Below are 18,808 nucleotides of genomic sequence, written 5' to 3'. Positions count from 1 at the left end.
CCCTTTTGGCTGTAGTTCAGGAACAAACAAACAAACAAACGAGAGTTTTAGTATATAGATTGGAAATAAAAATATTGCATACCCTGCTGCTACCACAGATACTTGCCTCATAGATATTTTGTTAATTAAACTGTTTAACTCCTTTTTACCAAAGATTGTCAAAGTTACAAACAACATCAAGGTAGAACATGTTTATTTGTGAGTTAGAAGAACTTGTACTTTGAACTCCCCTTTTGAAATTTGGTTTCGATTGAAGCGCAAGATTTCATGCAACGGCAAAACTATTATATTTGTCACCAAGGATGAACTTTTCCTCATCTCCGTTCTAAATGGCTTACCCCTTATTCTTAAACTGTGGCCCCCCAATATTGGCAACATGATTCCTGCCTCTAACATGTCCAACCCCTTAATAATCATATGTTTCGATAAGATCCCCTCTCATCCTTCTAAATTCCAGTGTATACAAGCCTGGTCGCTCCAGTCTTTCAACATAAGGCAGTCCTGCCATTCCGGGAATTAACCTAGTAAACCTACGCTGCACGCCCACAATAGCACGAATATCCTTCCTCAAATTTAGAGACCAAAACTGCACACAGTACTCCAGGTGCGATCTCACTAGGGCCCTGTACAACTGCAGAAGGATCTCTTTGCTCCTATGCTCAACTCCTCTTGTTATGAAGGCCATCATTCCATTGGCTTTCTTCACTGCCTGCTGTACCTGCATGCTTCATTTCAGTGACTGATGCACTAGGACACCCAGATCTCGTTGTACGTCCCCTTTTCCTAACTTGACACCATTCAGATAATAATCCGCCTTCCTATTCTTACTACCAAAGTGGATAACCTCACACTTATCCACATTAAACTGCATCTGCCATGCATCCGCCCACTCACACAACCTGTCCAAGTCACCCTGCAACCTCATAGCATCTTCCTCACAGTTCACACTACCACCCAGCTTTGTATCATCTGCAAATTTGCTAATGGTACTTTTAATCCCTTCATCCAAGTCATTAATGTATATTGTAAATAGCTGCGGTCCCAGCACCGAGCCTTGCGGTACCCCACTAGTCACTGCCTGCCATTCTGAAAGGGACCCATTTATCCCCACTCTTTGCTTTCTGTCTGTTAACCAATTTTCTATCTATGTCAGTACCCTACCCCCAATACCATGCACTCTAATTTTGCCCACTAATCTCCTATGTGGGACCTTGTCGAAGGCTTTCTGAAAGTCGAGGTACACCACATCCACCAGCTCTCCCCTGTCAATTTTCCTAGTTACATCCTCAAAAAATTCCAGAAGATTAGTCAAACATGATTTCCCCTTCGTAAATCCATGCTGACTCGGAACGATCCTGTTACTGCTATCCAAATGCTCTGCAATTTCGTCTTTTATAATTGACTCCAGCATCTTCCCCACCACTGATGTCAGACTAACTGGTCTATAATTTCCCGTTTTCTCTCTCCCTCCTTTCTTAAAAAGTGGGATAACATTAGCTACCCTCCAATCCACAGGAACTGATCCTGAATCTATAGAACATTGGAAAATGATCACCAATGTGTCCACAATTTCTAGAGCCACCTCCTTAGGTACCCTGGGATGCAGACCATCAGGCCCTGGGGATTTATCAGCCTTCAGTCCCATCAGTCTACCCAACACCATTTCCTGCCTAATGTGAATTTCCTTCAGTTCCTCCGTCACCCTAGGATCTCTGGCCACTAGAACATCTGGGAGATTGTTTGTATCTTCCTTAGTGAAGACAGATCCAAAGTACCAGTTCAACTCGTCTGCCATTTCCTTGTTCCCCATAATAAATTCCCCTGCTTCTGTCTTCAAGGGACCCACATTTGCCTTAACTATTTTTTCCTCTTCACGTACCTAAAAAAGCTTTTACTATCCTCCTTTATATTATTTGGCTAGCTTACCCTTGTACCACATCTTTTCTCCCCATATTGCCTTTTTTGTTATCTTCTGTTGCTCTTTAAAAGAGTTCCAATCCTCTGGCTTCCCACTCTTCTTTGCTTTGTTATACTTCTTCTCTTTTATTTTTATGCTGTCCTTGACTTCCCTTGTCAGCCATGGGTCGGTCTCCAGGAAAGGCCACCAACTCCACGATGTTAGGCCACAGTGGGGACGGAGATACGATACGGAAAAAAAACCGCATCTCCGTCTTCGGCCATTTCTGTAGCTGTTCTATATCCTATTGTATATTTTGACAGCCTTCCTCACAGTCTGCAACTCCAGCAATCACAGTGTGTCTGCAAACCAACTCATCTACATGTCTGAGAAGGGTCTCAACCTGAAACTTCACCTATCTATCTTCTCCAGGGATGCTGCCTGACCCACTGACTTACTCCAGCACTTTGTGTCTCTTTTAATCTAGATGTCTAAGTCATTTATATATATCACAAACAACAAAGTTCCTAGCACAGAGGCATTTAGGAGACCTTTAGATCGGCACATGGATATGCGGGGAATGGAGGGGTATGGATCATGTGAAGGCAGATGAAAATAGTTTATCTTTGCATCATGTTCGGCACAGACATTGTGGGCCAAAGGGCCTGTACTTGCTGTACCTTTTATATTCCGTGTTCTACGTTCTTGGTTATTCATAGAACTAAAATAAAAAGGTTTTTCTTCACATAGTCATTTGCAATTCTTGCTGATGCAGTTGGTGCGAGAGTAAAATAATATTAATTTCCATTGAATGAGTCTCAAATGACCAGCCTCAGAGCCTATGGTCGAGGCATTGACCACAGTGGTTTGTATATTCTCTTCCAGTCCTGTGCCAAACATTAGTCTCCTTCAATGACATAAAATGGCACATCCCCAAAGCACAATTAGTTTATAAATTGTATTTATAGCTTCAGCTTTGTGAGATACCTGGTGTAGAAGTTCAGCATAATTGTAAAAATATGTGCTGGTTACATAAGAACAGGACAATAGGAACAAGCATATGAGCCTTGTCCTGCTCTGTCATTTATAAATATCATGTCTGATCTAATCGCCAGCCTCAACTCCACTCTGTTGCCAGTTCCCTGTAATGCTTGAATCGTGTGAACAAGGAATTGCTTCTCGCTTCGTGTGAACAAGGAATTTTGTTTCATTCCTGGTGTGTCTAACAAATAAACTAATCTGATCTGATCTGATCTGTATTTGTCCATTTCAATCTCCGGTGTACTGAATAACTAACTCTTAATCTACAGCTCCCTTTAGTTAATAATTCCAAAGATTTACAAGAGTCAGGGAAGAAATTCCCACTCACCACAATCTTCACTGAATGTCCCTACTCCCTGGAATTATGTTGCTTAGTTCTAGGTTCCTCCACACCCAGGGAAATACCCTCAGAGCACCCCCACTCCCCTGTGACAACACACTCAGATCATAATATTTCAATGAGTTCACCTCAAAATTCTTTGAAATTGCATGGTGCATTGGCCCAACCTTCTCTCCCCTTACTACCTGGAATTAGTCCAATAACCCTTGGCTGCCCTGCCTCCAAAGTAAATTCACTCCATGAAATAAAGACACTGAAATGGCACATCTCCAAAGCACAATTAGTTTTTAAATTTTATTGATAGTTTAAGTTGAATGAGATATTTGGTTTAGAAGTTCTCCATAATCATAAAAGTACACATAGTTACTTCAGAACAGACAAAATAGGAGCAGGTCTAAACCATATGAAGTCTTAACCTGCTTATAAAAACATAGCACAAAAAGTAAGGAAATTTGTGTTTGGTAGATTATTTCTTTGTTGTAACAATGCTTCTTGGCAATAAATCTTTTCCGTTGGAAAGCCTGTTTATTTCCCTTTTAAATGGTGCCACATTTGTAAGGAACATGCATTTGTGGGATGAGCAGCAGAGCTGAGTATGTGGGTTGCGCCCATGAAAAATCTGCCAAATCTTCTCTGCCAATGCCAAACAGCTTATTCTGCCATTGACTCTTGTTCAGTGTTGTTTGGTGGATTGGATGATTGAAGTCTGAAGAAACAAGACATATTGGCAATTTAACAATTTATTCATTTAATAAACAGGAGCCTCAGTAGCGTGTGGAAGAACCATACACAGCCACAACAGCCTGGCACCTCCTCCTCATGCTGGTCACCAGCCTGGTCACACACTGTTGTGGGATGGCATCCCATTCTTCAACCAGCATTTGTCGCAAGTCAGCCAACGTGATTGTGTTGGTCACTCTGGCACGAACAGCACGCCCAAGCTGATCCCACAAGTGTTCAATGGGGTTGAGGTCAGGACTGCTGGCAGGCCATTCCATCCTCTCCACTCCCAAATTCTGGAGGTAGTCTCTGAGAAACCCTGCTCTGTGGGGGCGAGCATTGTCATCTTGGAGGATAGAGTTCAGTCCCAGACTGTGGAGATATGGGATTGCCACTGGTTGCAGAATCTCATCTCAATATCTCTCTGCATTGAGATTGCCTCCAATGATGACAAGCCTCATTTTTCCAGTGAGGGAGATGCCGCCCCACACCATCACACTGCCTCCACCAAAAGATGTTACTCTATCGGTGCAGCAATCAGCATAGCGTTCTCCGCGTCTTCTCCACACTTTGACCCTATGATCCAACTGCCGTAGGCAGAATCTGGACTCATCGCTGAACATAACGTTCCTCCACATGTTCAGATTCCAGTGCACGTGTTGCCGACACCAGCGCAAACGGGCCTGACGGTGAAGGGCAGTCATGGCAGGCCTCCTGGCAGCCCTATGAGACCGGAGATCGGCTGCGTGCAGTCTGTTCCGAATTGTCTGGGCAGAGAGCCGTCGGCCATATCGTCCTGCAAACCTTGACTGCAAATCTGTAGAAGACAGCCTACGGTTCCTAAGTGCTGACAGGGTGAGGAAACAGTCTTCTTCGGGTGTCGTCTTCTTGGGACGCCCACTTCGCGGCCTGTCTCTGACATCCCCCGTTATATGGAACTTGGCCTTCACTTTGGAGATGGTACTAGGGCTCACTCCAAATAATGCCGCAACTTGGTTTTGCGGAACACCAGCTTGAAGTTGCCCTATCGCACGGGCCCTATCCAGATCAGTCAAACATGGCATGCCGATTCTTGGAGCAGACACCTACTGACCACTGTAGCAGGGCCCATGCTCACAGATGCTGCCAATCAGGTGCCAATCAGGCACCTGATTGTCAGCACCTGGGGGTACCAGAAGCTCAAAACAAGAGTCAATAGCAACAGCAGAATAAGCTGTTTGGCATTGGCAGAGATTTGGCAAATTTTTCATGGGCGCAACCCATATACTCAGCTCTGCTGCTCATCCCACAAATGCATGTTCCTTACAAATGTGGCACCATTTAAAAGGGAAATAAACAGGCTTTCCAACGGTATAAGATTTATTGCCAAGAAGCATTGTTACAACAAAGAAATAATCTACCAAACACAAATGTCCTTACTTTTTGTGCTATGTTTATAAACCTTTGGACAGTTGTAGTACTTATGTTTTATTACTTCATCTACATACAATACAGACTAACATTCAGTTAATTCCCTATTTACTTGTTGTATCTGCATGCAAATTTTGTGTTCCATATCTTCCTGCACATGATTCCTAAACTATTTCAATTATATTCAGCTTTTCTATTCTGTTTACCAAAATATGTAACCTCACATTTTGCCACCTGACACACAATCTGCCATTAAAAAATAAATAAATTTACCTAACGTGCATATACTTATTGTGATTGAAAACTAGGCATTCTCTTATGGTAGAACATCCCAGAGATTTTCCAGCATCTTTCCAACAGAATTATAAGTAGTTAGATACGGTAGGTAGTAATATTCTTTTTTTCCCATGGTTGGATGCCTAAAACGAGAGGGCAAAGGTTTAAGGTGAGAGCTAGATGGATTAAAGGGGATCTGAGGAGGAACCTTCTATGCATGGAGAATGGTTGGATTCTGGAATGCATTGCCTGAGGAGGTGGTGGAAACCGACACCCTCTGAACATTTTTAAAGAAGCATCTAAACAAGAACATGTATTGCCGAGACATTCAAGTCTGTCGACCTAATGTGGGTAAATGGGATCGGTATAGATGGACGCAGTGGGCTATCTGGATGCAATGGGCAGAGCAGCCTGCTTCTCTGCTGTGCGATTGTTTGACTCTAAATTGGTCACACAGTAAAATATCTAACTAACACCATGGATCTCGACCAGAAGAATGAGATAATGTCAGGAAACTTCACTGGAACGTGTAAGACTGAGTGGAATTGATGAGGATGAAGCCAAAATGCCCATGTAGCATCATTGTCAAGGGTGACACTTAGTACCATCCCTAACTATTCTTGAAAAACCTCTGGTGATTTACCTTCCCATACTGCTGTTGGGTAATGAGTTCTAGAATTTAGACTTCGTAATAAAAGAATGATGAGATATTTGACTGTCAGGATAGCATTGGGCAGCACATTGATGCAGTTTGTCGGCTGTTGCCAGCAACCCATAATCAATCCTGACCTTTGGTGCTGTCGCTGTGGAGTTTGCATGTTATCCCAGTGAATGCATGGGTTTTCCCTGGGCGCTCTGATTTCTTTCCACATCCCAAAGAAGTGTGTGTTGGGAGGTTAATTAGCCATGGTAAATTGCCCTTAATGATAGCACGGTAGCGCAGCGGTAGAGTTGCTGCTTTACAGCGAATGCAGCGCCGGAGACTCAGGTTCGATCCTGACTACGGGTGCTGCACTGTAAGGAGTTTGTACGTTCTCCCCGTGACCTGCGTGGGATTTCTCCGAGATCTTCGGTTTCCTCCCACACTCCAAAGACGTACAGGTATGTAGGTTAATTGGCTGGGTAAAATGTGAAAAATTGTCCCTAGTGGGTGTAGGATAGTGTTAATGTACGGGGATCGCTGGGCGGCACGGACTTGGAGGACCGAAAAGGCCTGTTTCCGGCTGTATGTATATGATATGATGATATGATATGATATGAGTGCCGGATACGTGTGGGAGTGAGGAGGAACATGAGAAGGAGTGGATGGGAATACCAGGAGAATAAAGAATGAGATTAATGTGAAAGAGTGCTTGATAATCGGCGGAGACTTGGTGACCCAAAGGGCCTGCTTTGTGCTGTAATGCACCATGGCTACAAAAGACAACTGCCTTTTTCCATCTACTTGTATTTTTTTGTATTGTATTGTTTATTATTGTCATGTGTACCAAAATACAGTGAAAAGCTTTGTATGTGTGCTATCCAGTCAAATCAAATCATACAATACATATCATATCATATCATATATATACAACCGGAAACAGGCCTTTTCGGCACTCCAAGTCCGTGCCGCCCAGCGATCCCCGTACATTAACCCTATCCTACACCTATCCTATCCTACACCCTATCCTATCCTACACCCACTAGGGACAATTTTTACATTTACATTTACATTACATTTACATTTACCCAGCCAATTAACCTACATACCTGTACGTCTTTGTGCAATCAAGCCACTTTGGAGGTTAATTGGCTTCGGTAAAATTGTAAATTGTCCCTAGTGTACAGGATGGTGCTAGTGTGGGGGCTGATCGCTGGTCGGCGCAGACTCGGTGGGCCGAAGGGCCTGTTTCCGCGCTGTATCTCTAAAGTCTAAAACGTCATCAGCAAAGATACCAGAGGAACAAGATAGACCACTCGACCCTAAAAACCGTAGTACATCATGGTGCCATTTTAGTAGGCAAAAACTTGCAGAAACATTTAAAAAGATAAATAACAAAAATCTGTAAATTGATAGATGAGATATATTCTGCATTTTAATGGTATCATCACACATACTGTTCCTCCAAAATACTGATTACACTACGAGGCATAGCAAACGGCGGGTTTTGCCTACTAAAATGGTGGACGTTACGCCCCTTTGCGTACTACACTTCAGTATAGGCGATTTCAACGGAGTGGTCTATCTTGTTCCTCTAGTATCTTTGGTCATCAGGCCAATGATTTCAAAAACTCCAAACGTAAAGTTTGCACATTTAAGCTCCATACCCCAACAGAACTATTGTGTTAAAGAGATTATTGTCATCCTCACCCAACATTCCTGATACAATATTGCATCGTTGAAATTATTCTGTGACTTTTTGATACTTTAATATTATTCACATAGATGAGTTATTACAGTTTTCAGTCTCATCCAGTAATAACATCAGAAAATTCTGGAAATCCTCAGCGGTCAGGCAGCATCTGGGGAGACAGAAAAAGTTATTATTTCAGGTCATCAGAACTGGCAAAAGTTCAAGGGAATAACAAGGTTTTTTTTCCTATTTATATTTTAGAACACATGCATCATGTTGCCTTTGTAGTACTCAGTTTCACTGAAGTGGTTGAGTGCCTTTGCCTCGGAATGGAAGCTTTTATAAAATGTAACAATCCTCTCCTCCGCCTGCCTAGGTAATTAGAAATTGGACAGGTTGGTGTTCAATTAACATCAATAAACTGCTCAACCATTCGGTTAGCTGTTTATGAGTTAATCTAACAATGCTCCTAGCATTGATTGATTCCTTACAAAATGTTCCATTCTATCTTCCTGCTTTTGCAACCTGTTAAAAAGCAGCCCCAGTGGTAAGTGTTGTAACTCTAATGTTATGTCAATAAATGAATAAATATTGATGGATTTGTGGCTAATGAGTTAACTAATTTATGTCAAAATCACCAATCTTTCAACCGTAGACAACTTGTTTCTCCTGATATTGATAATTGGTGGATGAAGACCACAAGAACAACAGTGATACTGGAGATAAAATGTGTGGTTCCTCCACAGAACTAATTTTGATCTGGAATTTCCTGTGCTTGTGAGAACCCAACAGTTTTTCGGAACCATTTGATGTGGTATGTGATAAATTGCATTCTGCTTTTATTGCAGAAGGACCTACATTTACATAGTGCTTGACAAATTCATTTGAGGACAACCCAAAGCACTTCACAGTCAATTTTTGTCAAACATTTTATTGCCAATGTAGTAACGAAGCCCTGAGGACCCACAAGCAGCAACAAAATCATGACAAAATAATCAAATTGATTCGATACTTGAGGGATGAATATTGGTCGGACCTCCAGTGGATAACTTCTTTGAACTTTAAGGTATCATCATCGATAGAGCCTTCTATATTCATAGAGAGCAGATTGATTCAGAGGATAAGCACCTCCAGCAGTACAGCACTCACTTGGTACTCCAGTGGACTATCATTCTACTTGTACTCAGATCTGTGGAATTTGACCTTGAACTCCAAACCTGATTCTCAGGCAAAAGTGGTTCCAAATAAGTCGTAGCCGACACGATACGTGAACTGTAAGACTGCAAGGTTATTTTGTATTTGTGCAATGTATTATTTGATTCTGTTCAATTATACTTAAGATAATTGACTGTGAAAAAAATCAAACTCAATTCAGAGTAAACAAAAAGGATTAATGGGGAATATTATAAATGGGTGGTTGATGATTAGCACAGAATCACAGGACTGATGAGCCTGTTTATGTGTTATATCTCTACAAATTTATGATTTTGATAGCGGTTTATAGGCTCCATGGTTTCGTATTCTAATCATATTTTCACTAAGCTCCCAAACACTAAGACCATGGTATAAGAGGCAGAACCAGGGAATTGCAGGTGCTGGTTTGGGAAAGAAGATACAAAGTGTTGGAGTAACTCAGCGGGTCAGGCCGCATTTCTAGAGAACATGGATGGGTGACTTTGCGGGTTCTGACCTTTCTTCAGATTGGTATAAGATGCGTATTGGATTGGTTGATTTTTATTAATTACTATTTCAACACATTTTTCAAGTCAAGTCAATTTTATTTGTATAGCACATTTAAAAACAACCCACGTTGACCAAAGTGCTGTACATCAGTTCAGGTACTAAGAACGAACATACAATGGCACACAAACATAACAGAACATACATAAACAATTCACAGCGCCCTCTCAGAGGGCCTCAAACGCTAGGGAGTAGAAATAGGTTTTGTGCCAGTTTTTGATACAGTTATGGAAGTTATGGAAGTGGAAGAAACCAGTAAAACTGAATCTTTCCCTGGATCACAACAAAGGCATCACTCAAATCCCCACTGGGTCCTTTTGCTAACAGTTTATTCTATTCAAGGTTTGCATAATGTAAATAGAAAAACTCTAATTAGATGCACATTATAATGCAGTAAAATTTAAATGGAATTTTAACACATCTCATTTAAGAATCTATATAGTGTAATAATATTTGTCCAGTTTTAACTCAGTGATACTTCTGAACCTGAGCTGTGGATTTAATACAGTCCTCCCCTCAGGCATGCATTGGTGCAATTCAGATGGTGTTCTGCCTCGTAAGTTCAAGTGTATCAGGGGTTATAGGGAGAAGGCAGGAGAATGGGGTTGAGAGGGAAAGATAGATCAGCCATGATTGAATGGCAGAGTAGACTTGATGGACTCAATGCCCTAATTCTGCTCCTTTACCTTATGAACTTATTCAAGGAGGTTTGACTAACCAAAGACTTGTTTAGTTGGTAAAGTAGGTGTAATGTCAGAATCAGCATTATCAAAATTTGCTCCCTCCCCAGGTACCTTCCCCTGCAACCGCAGGAGGTGCAACACCTGTCCCTATACCTCCTCCCTCAACTCTGTCCAGGGACCCCGATAGCCCTTTCAGGTTAGGCAGAGGTTCACTTGCACCTCCTCCAACCTCATCTACTGTAACCGTTGTTCTAGGTGTGGACTCTTATACATCGGCGAGACCAAACATAGACTGGGTGATCGTTTCGCTGAATACCTTCGCTCAGTCCGCCTGGACCTACCTGATCTCCTGATTGCCAAACACTTTAATTCTCCTTCCCATTCCCACATTGAACTTTCTGACCTAGGCCTCCTCCATTGTCGGAGTGCGGCTAAATGCATCTCATATTTCGCTTGGGCAGCTTACAACCCAGTGGTACGATTATTGATTTCTCTAACTTCAAGTAATCCATGCATTCCCTCTTTCTACATCCCTCCCCCACCCAAATGGCACTAGGTTCTCGTTCTCACCTCGCAAACAGCCACCAATGAACTGTTTCCTTTAACATTGTTACTTTTTTGCATATCTTTCATTCATTTATCTCTCCACATCACTGTCTATATTTCTCATTTCCCTTTCCCCTGACTAGTCTGAAGAAGGGTCTCTACCCGAAACGTCACCCATTCCTTTTCTCCAGAGGTGCTGCCTGGCCTGCTGAGTTGCTCCAGCATTTTGTGTCTATCTTTGATTTAAACCAGCATCTGCAATTCCTTCCTGCACCAAAATGTACTTCATTCCTTCACAGCAGCTTCTAACATTGATATAAAATGAAGTGCTCAGTAATCTCCTTGAGATGTTCCCAATAGCAAGGAAATTGGTGAATATAAAGAGAATAATTCTAATTTTGAGCACGTTTAATAATTGATATATATAAATTTTACTTTAATTAAAAGAGGTTATGATGGGGAGAAGGCAGGAGAATGAGACCAGGAGGGAGAGAAAGATCAGCCATGATTGAATGGCGAAATTGACTTGATGGGCCGAATGGCCTAATTCTGCTCCTAACACTTGTGATCTTATGATCTTATGAAAAGTGCATTGAAAGCATACAGCACAATGAACTGGACATTGTAGGGAAATTAACTAACTTTGTGATTCCCATGTAAAAGTTCTGAATTTGCTAGTGCTCTTTACCACCGTTTTTCTGAGTCTTGGTCATAGTCATAGAGTCATAGATCCAGGCTCTTCAGCTCAACTTGCCCATGCCAACCAACATGTCCCATCCACACTTGTCCCACCTGCCTGTGTTTGGCCCATAACCCTCCAAGCCTGTCCTATCCAGAGGTCAGGTCTTCGTGGGGTTGAATAGCAAACTTCAAAGTTGTAACAATTTCTCAAACCTTTTACCAAGGAATACACCTGAAAAATAAGTTGTTTTTAAATTGTTTTACCGAGGATAACTCTTGAAAAGTAAATGTTTTAAAAATTGTTTTAAACTTTATAAAATTTGTTTTAAAATTGTTTATTTTACTTATTTTAGCAAAGTTTTCGAATATCAGAAACGTTCAAAAATTGTAACAGGTTTGCCAGTTGGGTCATGGGGGATGGAGTGGGACTTGTTCTGACCCCTTCTCCACATGATGGTGTTTATGCTTGCAAGGTCTTATCCCAATATAGCCCCTTGCCACCGAGGACTGAGCAAGCACTTTGCAGGAATTCAACACTGGAGTATCTTGGATCCCCAGAAGGTAAATTTGGACTTGCCAAATAACTGAGTGGCTATCCACTATGAGAAATTCAGCATCATTGGCAAAGCCACTAATTGCTGACTTGAGTGCAATTAAAGGAGACATCCCCCATGTCAGAACTTTTAGGTAGCTCCCTGATTACATCGCTATTAACAACATACCAAAAAATATTGCAATCTGTTACTTTCATTCCTTCTCAAGTTCTGAACCCTTCTCAAGTTATTTACATGTTTGTTATCACCTGCCCAGAGCCAGAGGGAAATATCTATGTGGCTGTTGACTGACCATAAATTATACCCCTGCAGAAAGCTCTCCCGTTACATCAGGCGTTTCATAATTAGTGTGATAAAAATCATCATTGCAATGGTACATTTGCTCTGTAGATCCGAAGGCAAATTTCAGATCCTCGGGCATTTTAAGTTGGCAAAGAAAGCATATTTCTCTCTCTCTCTCTCTCTCTCTACAGCGCACACACACACACACACACATACAGCTCAGAGATGTGAAAGGGAGCCATAGTATGTTTTGGCGTGCAAAATATATATTTTTAATGGTTGCTTCCACTGGCAGTCTGGCACAGCCCGCACACTTGCTGTATTTATGCAGGCTGGTAATGACAGTGCAATGTTGTGTTTTTGGTTAGGAGCAGTTGGTGACTATTCATTAGGGTCCCTGGACCAGACTGATAAACACACGGGCGCACACGGCTCTTTAATTGATAGCGACGCATTGTTCAGCTCGGCTGCACTGGGTTTTATGTTTATTTTATTCTTTGTAATGACTTCTAGATATCTGCAAACGGGTGTGTGGGTGCAGGAGAGAGAGAGTATGTGAGAGAGGGAGGGAGATAGAGGGAGGGAGAGGGGGAGAGTGAGAAAGAGTGTGAGAGGGAGAGAGAGAGAGAGGGGGGAGAGAGAAAGAGGGGGGAGAGAGAAAGAGGGGGGAGAGAGAAAGAGGGGGGAGAGAGAAAGGGGGGAGAGAGAGAGAGGGGGGAGAGAGAGAGAGGGGGGAGAGAGAAAGAGGGGGGAGAGAGAGAGAGAGAAAGAGGGGGGGGGAGAGAGAGGGGCAGCATGGTCCGCGCTCTCTCCTGGTTACAGGTGGCGCGCCCCTCCCGACTCTCTCTCTCTCTCTCTCTCTCTCTCCCCCCCACACCTCCCCTTCCACGGGAGCGCGCACGGCGCCTCGCCCACGCGCAGGCACGCCCCCGGCCGCTCGGGAGCGCGCCTGCTTGTCGCTGTTCCTCATTCTTGGAGTGAGAGAATGTTAGAGGCGGCGGTGGAGGGATTGCTCGGAATAAGCCGAGGAGGTAGGGCGACTTCTGTTTCATGCATCTACACCAGGAAATGCAGCCTTTAGACCCAGAGCAATAAGTGTAACATTAAACTAAACTGTTGCCAAACATTGGAAATGCCAGACAGATAATATTCAGAGATGAAAAATCCTCTCTGCCTGCCCATCTCTGAGATATTCGTGTATGGGACAGTGTGTCAGAGAGGTTGAAATCATGCATTTCCAACCTATTTTAGCCAATATATATGTATTGCAACCATCCAATATATTTACCAGCATCTGTAGTTATTTTCTTACACTATATATATTTAATACAGTGCAATAATTTGTAATTTTCTTACACTATATATATTTAATACAGTGCAATAATTTGTGATTTTCTTACACTATATATATTTAATACAGTGCAATAATTTGTAATTTTCTTACACTATATATATTGAATACAGTGCAATAATTTGTAATGCTCTTAAAATCTATCAGACATTGTTATGCTGGAAAATGAATAACCCTGAATATCTCAAAAATAAACTTGTAGTATTAGAAAATAACTGCAGATGCTGGTACTAATCGAAGGTATTTATTCACAAAATGCTGGAGTAACTCAGCAGGTCAGGCAGCATCTCAGGAGGGTCTCGACCCGAAACGCCACCCATTCCTTCTCTCCTGAGATGCTGCCTGACCTGCTGAGTTACTCCAGCATTTTGTGAATAAAAGATAAAATTGTAGTTATTCCAGATACATCTCGCTTGGTGTACAAGCTGGAGGTGTTTTTCTTTTAATATATAAAAGGGAGCTTGGAAATAATCATGGACTGGTGCGTGTAGTTCAATTCTAGCTAGGGAAGGCGATGCAAATTCCTCCTCCTTCGTCTCTTCGCTTTCGTGCCCGCAAAAGTTTCGCTGCAGAGAAATTGCATTTCATTAGCAGTTTGTTAAATTGGTTGCAATCGTGCAAACCGTTGGGTATAATCGACTAAACTGCGTGATATTGGCGTCTGAAACAGCATCCAGAAACGCCGGCGACTGACTCCCTTCTCTGATGGTGAATCAGTTTAGTGAAATAGATCGCACAAGGTGCATCTTTCCCCAGGAAAAGCATCATGATGATTTTGCTGCACAACTGAAAGGAGGTCGTTTCTTTTATACCTGGTTTTCGTGGGGGGGTTTTTTTTTTTGCATACGTGTATGTCTTCGCGATTGGTTGCAATAATCAGAAAGAGAGGGGGAAATTATTACCTACATTTATCACTAAGGCAATATCCAGTGGAAATTCTCTCTAGTTAAACTAACTTTGAGCCATTCATTGACTTTAGAAGCACCGAGTTTAAAACGACAAAGTTTACTTGAACTGTAATTTTGACCCTCAAAGCAATTTTGAAATGGGGAATGTCGCAATTATCGCAATCAAGATTTTTTTTCTTTAATAAAGACACCTAATATTTTTTCCACGTGCTATTGCAGGGTAAAGCAATTTGAACCTTTTGTTTAAAAAATACAGGTCTTGTTTGGAAATCTTTGTGCTCAATTGGAGCATAGAATAGAGGAGCAAACCCTTTGGCCCACAATGTCTGTGCTAAGCATGATGCCAAGACCAACTCTTATCTGCCTGCACATATTATCTATATCCTTTCATTCTCTGCATATACATGTGCTTATCCAAAAGTCTCTTAAATGCCACTATCTTATCTGCCTCCACCAATGTGTGTTCCAGGTATTTATCCTCTGTGTAAAATAAAACTCCTTTACACTTTGCCCCTCTCAACTTAAAGCCATGCCCTCTAGTATTTGATACGTCCATCCTGGGAAATAGGTTCTGATTGTTTACCCTATCTACGCCTCTCATAATTTGAAATACTTCTAAGAGGTCTCCCCACAATCTCCAGCATCCCGGCGAATACAATCCAAGTCTGTCCAACCTCTCCCCGTAGCTGGAATTCTCTAATCCAGGCATCATTATGCTGAACTTCCTCTGCACCCTTTCCAAAGCCTCCACACCCTCCTCATAGTGGAGTGAACAGAAATGCATTGAAAGGAGTTGCCAAGTTGAGGCATGGGGAGGAAGGGGATTAATGTAACTCACATACACATCCCTTGTAGGACAATCAAGACCAACACTCTACCTCCAGGTCCCTCACGTCGGCCGACTTGGGGCTACTGACTATTTCGCGGTCTAGGCTTAAGCTCAGGGGTGACCGCGCTTTTGCGGTTGCAGCTCCTCGACTGTGGAACAGCATCCCTCTCCCCATCAGAACTGCCCCCTCCATCGACTCCTTTAAGTCCAGGCTCAAAACCTATTTCTACTCCCTAGCGTTTGAGGCCCTCTGAGGGGGCGCTGTGACCTGTTTATGTATGTGCTGTTATGTTTGTGTGCCATTGGATGTTCGTTCTTAGTACCTGAACTGATGTACAGCACTTTGGTCAAAGTGGGTTGTTTTTAAATGTGCTATACAAATAAAATTGACTTGACTTGACTTGACATGGATGCTCGTCTCCTTCAGCGGTGTAGGTAGGGAACCAGTGGACCTAAAGACTTGGATGGGAAGTGGACATTTACAAAATGAATGGGGACACAAGAAGATGCCAACGATGGAATCTTGAGCAAAGCACACAGTGCTGAAGGAACTCAGTGGGTCGGGCAGCATCTGTGGAGGGAATGGATAGGCAACATTTTGGGTTGGGATTCTTCTTCAGACTCAATGTATAGTTGAGAGAGAAAATTCACTCACAAGTACGGATGAAACAATAACTAGGTTTTTCTCTTCACAAATGCTGCCTGGCCTGCTGAGCGTTTTCTATTAATGGACAGATTGAGGTGTCGTGTTTCAAAATATTTAAGTTATGTAGTTTTTACATTTAATACGATTTCTCTTAAAAAAAGCTGGCTTCATGAGGTGATCACAGACAGGTGGCACATAAGTCTTTTAGTTACACTTCATTTTTTTAGTTGAAGTGTAAAGCAAGATTCATTTTACTTGAGGATTCAGGGGGGAGCACAACATTACAACAAATGAAATCAAAAGAAACCAAATAATCGGATAGCGGAGTCAGGGGGTATGGGGAGAAGGCAGGAACAGGGTACTGATTGAGAATGATCAGCCATGATCACATTGAATGGCGGTGCTGGCTCGAAGGGCCAAATGGCCTCCTCCTGCACCTATTGTCTATTGTCTAATCCATTATCTACTATCGCCAGTTCAATTTCTTATTTGACAGTTAGGATGAATATGAAATATATATATCACAGTTAGCGATACTCCATGTGGTAGAATCTAAAAAAATGTATTTATATCCCTTTTGAAATTCAGGGAGCTATACAGTTTTCACAAGCAAGAGATTACTGGATTCGGGTATGAATTGGTTAGTAAAGTGTTAACTACCAAGAAAACCATGTTGTGCTTTCGAAGAGGCAATTCAAATCTTTTGAGCTTTGCTGTCACAATTCCAACCCATCATTCAGACAGTTTTACTGATATCAACTTTCTAATATCTTGCGCATAGACTCGGAGGTCAGTCCATTGAAGTACACTGGGAAGTTGGGTACCACAATCAGTTGCCAAAAATGACATAAAGTAGCCCACGTGTCAAGAATAACAACATTCTGTACAATTCAGCCACTGGTAATGACTGAAATGCCATTTTTGCAGCATTTTGATGTTTCCCCAGAAATCAGATGAGCTAAAGTTTAAACCCATAGCAAGAATTTCCGTTTATGATGCCACTTTAATGTTTTGGGATGTTCTTGAGTTCGGTTATCTTAATGAAGGAACACTCTTCTTGAACATATACATGTTCTCAAAAGAACCTCAACCCCATCACTGCTCTGTCCACACCTTGATCAATAGGGTCAAGAATTGACCATTTGTTACACAACCAGTGCTTAACCCACTGAGAGCAGAATGTTGGCTGCGATCTTAATGTCACTCTTAATCCATTTATTTTTAGTAGCAGACAGAGGGATGGCAAGTGATTATTATAAGTGTTTGCTAATTTTGCCAGCAATAGACGGGCAGCTTAAGGATGTGGACAAAGTGATGGGAAGCTTTGGAAACTGGAAGTGACAACAGAATCTTTCTTTCCCCCTCGATAGCATTTTCAAGGCATGGATGTCTTGACTGGAAATGTACAACGGGTTTTGTAAGTTTGAGTTGTATCATTTGGTCAAAAATAATTGTAATTACCATTTAATATTTCTATGTCATGAATTAGCTGCTGATGTTACAAACTCTTTTCTAGCATTGTGTATAATTTCTAATGGCATTGTTTTAAAAACCAAAAGTTAAGAGTCAAGAATGTTTCATTGTCGCGTGTGCCATCAACAGAACAATTAAATCGTTACGTGCAGCAGCAACAAGCCTGTCCACGCAATACCCATAGACAATATAAGAAAACAAAAATTCAATAAAGTGATAAACACAATACTAGTGCAAAAAAACCCCGAAGCACTTAGTGCAACTAAAGACAATGCATAGCACCTTTCCCCTGACTCTAGTCTGAAGAAGGGTCTCGACCCGAAACTGCACCCATTCCTTCTCTCCGGAGATGCTGTCTGTCCCGCTGAGTTACTCCAACTTTTTGTGTCTATCTTTGGTTTAAATCAGCATATGCAGTTCCTTCTGACACATAGAAGTTCAGAGTTGAGGTTAGTGTTATGTAGTGTTCAGGAGCATGAGAGTTGTTGAGAAGAAGCTCATTTTGAATCTGATGGTCACAGACCCCAATACCTGCTTCCTGATGCAGGAGCAAAATGAGAATGTGGCCATTGATAATGTGGGTCTTTGATACAAGCTTTACATAAGTCACAATACTTTTGCAAATTTCTGTTTGGCACTTAATTGAAATCATTTAAACACCTTGACTCGCATAATCAATTCTGAGATGAAGTTAAACACTTCAGGATTGTATAGCAGCATTGGAAACTTTAGAATAGCCCTTATTGTTCGCTGGTGAATTATTTCCAACTAACGTAAATGAAAATCAATTTTTTGGATGATGTATTAAATGGAAGTTCGTCTCACTGCAAAGTTACTTGGGTAACTTTTCCACATTCTGCTCGATAGTATCCCATCATATTCTAGTGGCTTGCATCCCTCAAAAATGTCTGGTTGTTTATTTTGGAATTGTTTACAGATTTTGATGTGGATCAACTCCATTCTTTGACTGCAATAGGTCGTTTCATATCCAAAGATAACTCGTTAACTGTTACAGTGGAAGATTGTTTGGTGTATTAGGTGGTAATTGGAGGCATTTTTAATGTAAATAAAGATATGAACAAGATCAACATCCTTTGA

The 18,808-nt window shown here is 41.8% G+C and overlaps 1 protein-coding gene across 1 annotated transcript in view; it reads left to right on the top strand.

Annotated features, from left to right (window-relative positions):
- Nucleotides 1-13,491: 13,491 nt before the first annotated feature.
- znf385c (zinc finger protein 385C) overlaps nt 13,492-18,808 on the top strand; it is a 389,249-nt gene continuing 383,932 nt past the window's right edge. The window contains exon 1 of the mRNA XM_078424387.1: nt 13,492-13,534. The gene's annotated coding sequence lies outside the window, so the exon portion shown is untranslated. The remainder of the gene's footprint in view (nt 13,535-18,808) is intronic.

The sequence above is a fragment of the Rhinoraja longicauda genome, chromosome 29, assembly GCF_053455715.1.
Source record: "Rhinoraja longicauda isolate Sanriku21f chromosome 29, sRhiLon1.1, whole genome shotgun sequence".
Classification (NCBI taxonomy): domain Eukaryota; kingdom Metazoa; phylum Chordata; class Chondrichthyes; order Rajiformes; family Arhynchobatidae; genus Rhinoraja; species Rhinoraja longicauda.
This window is presented reverse-complemented; position numbering and strand designations above follow the sequence as displayed.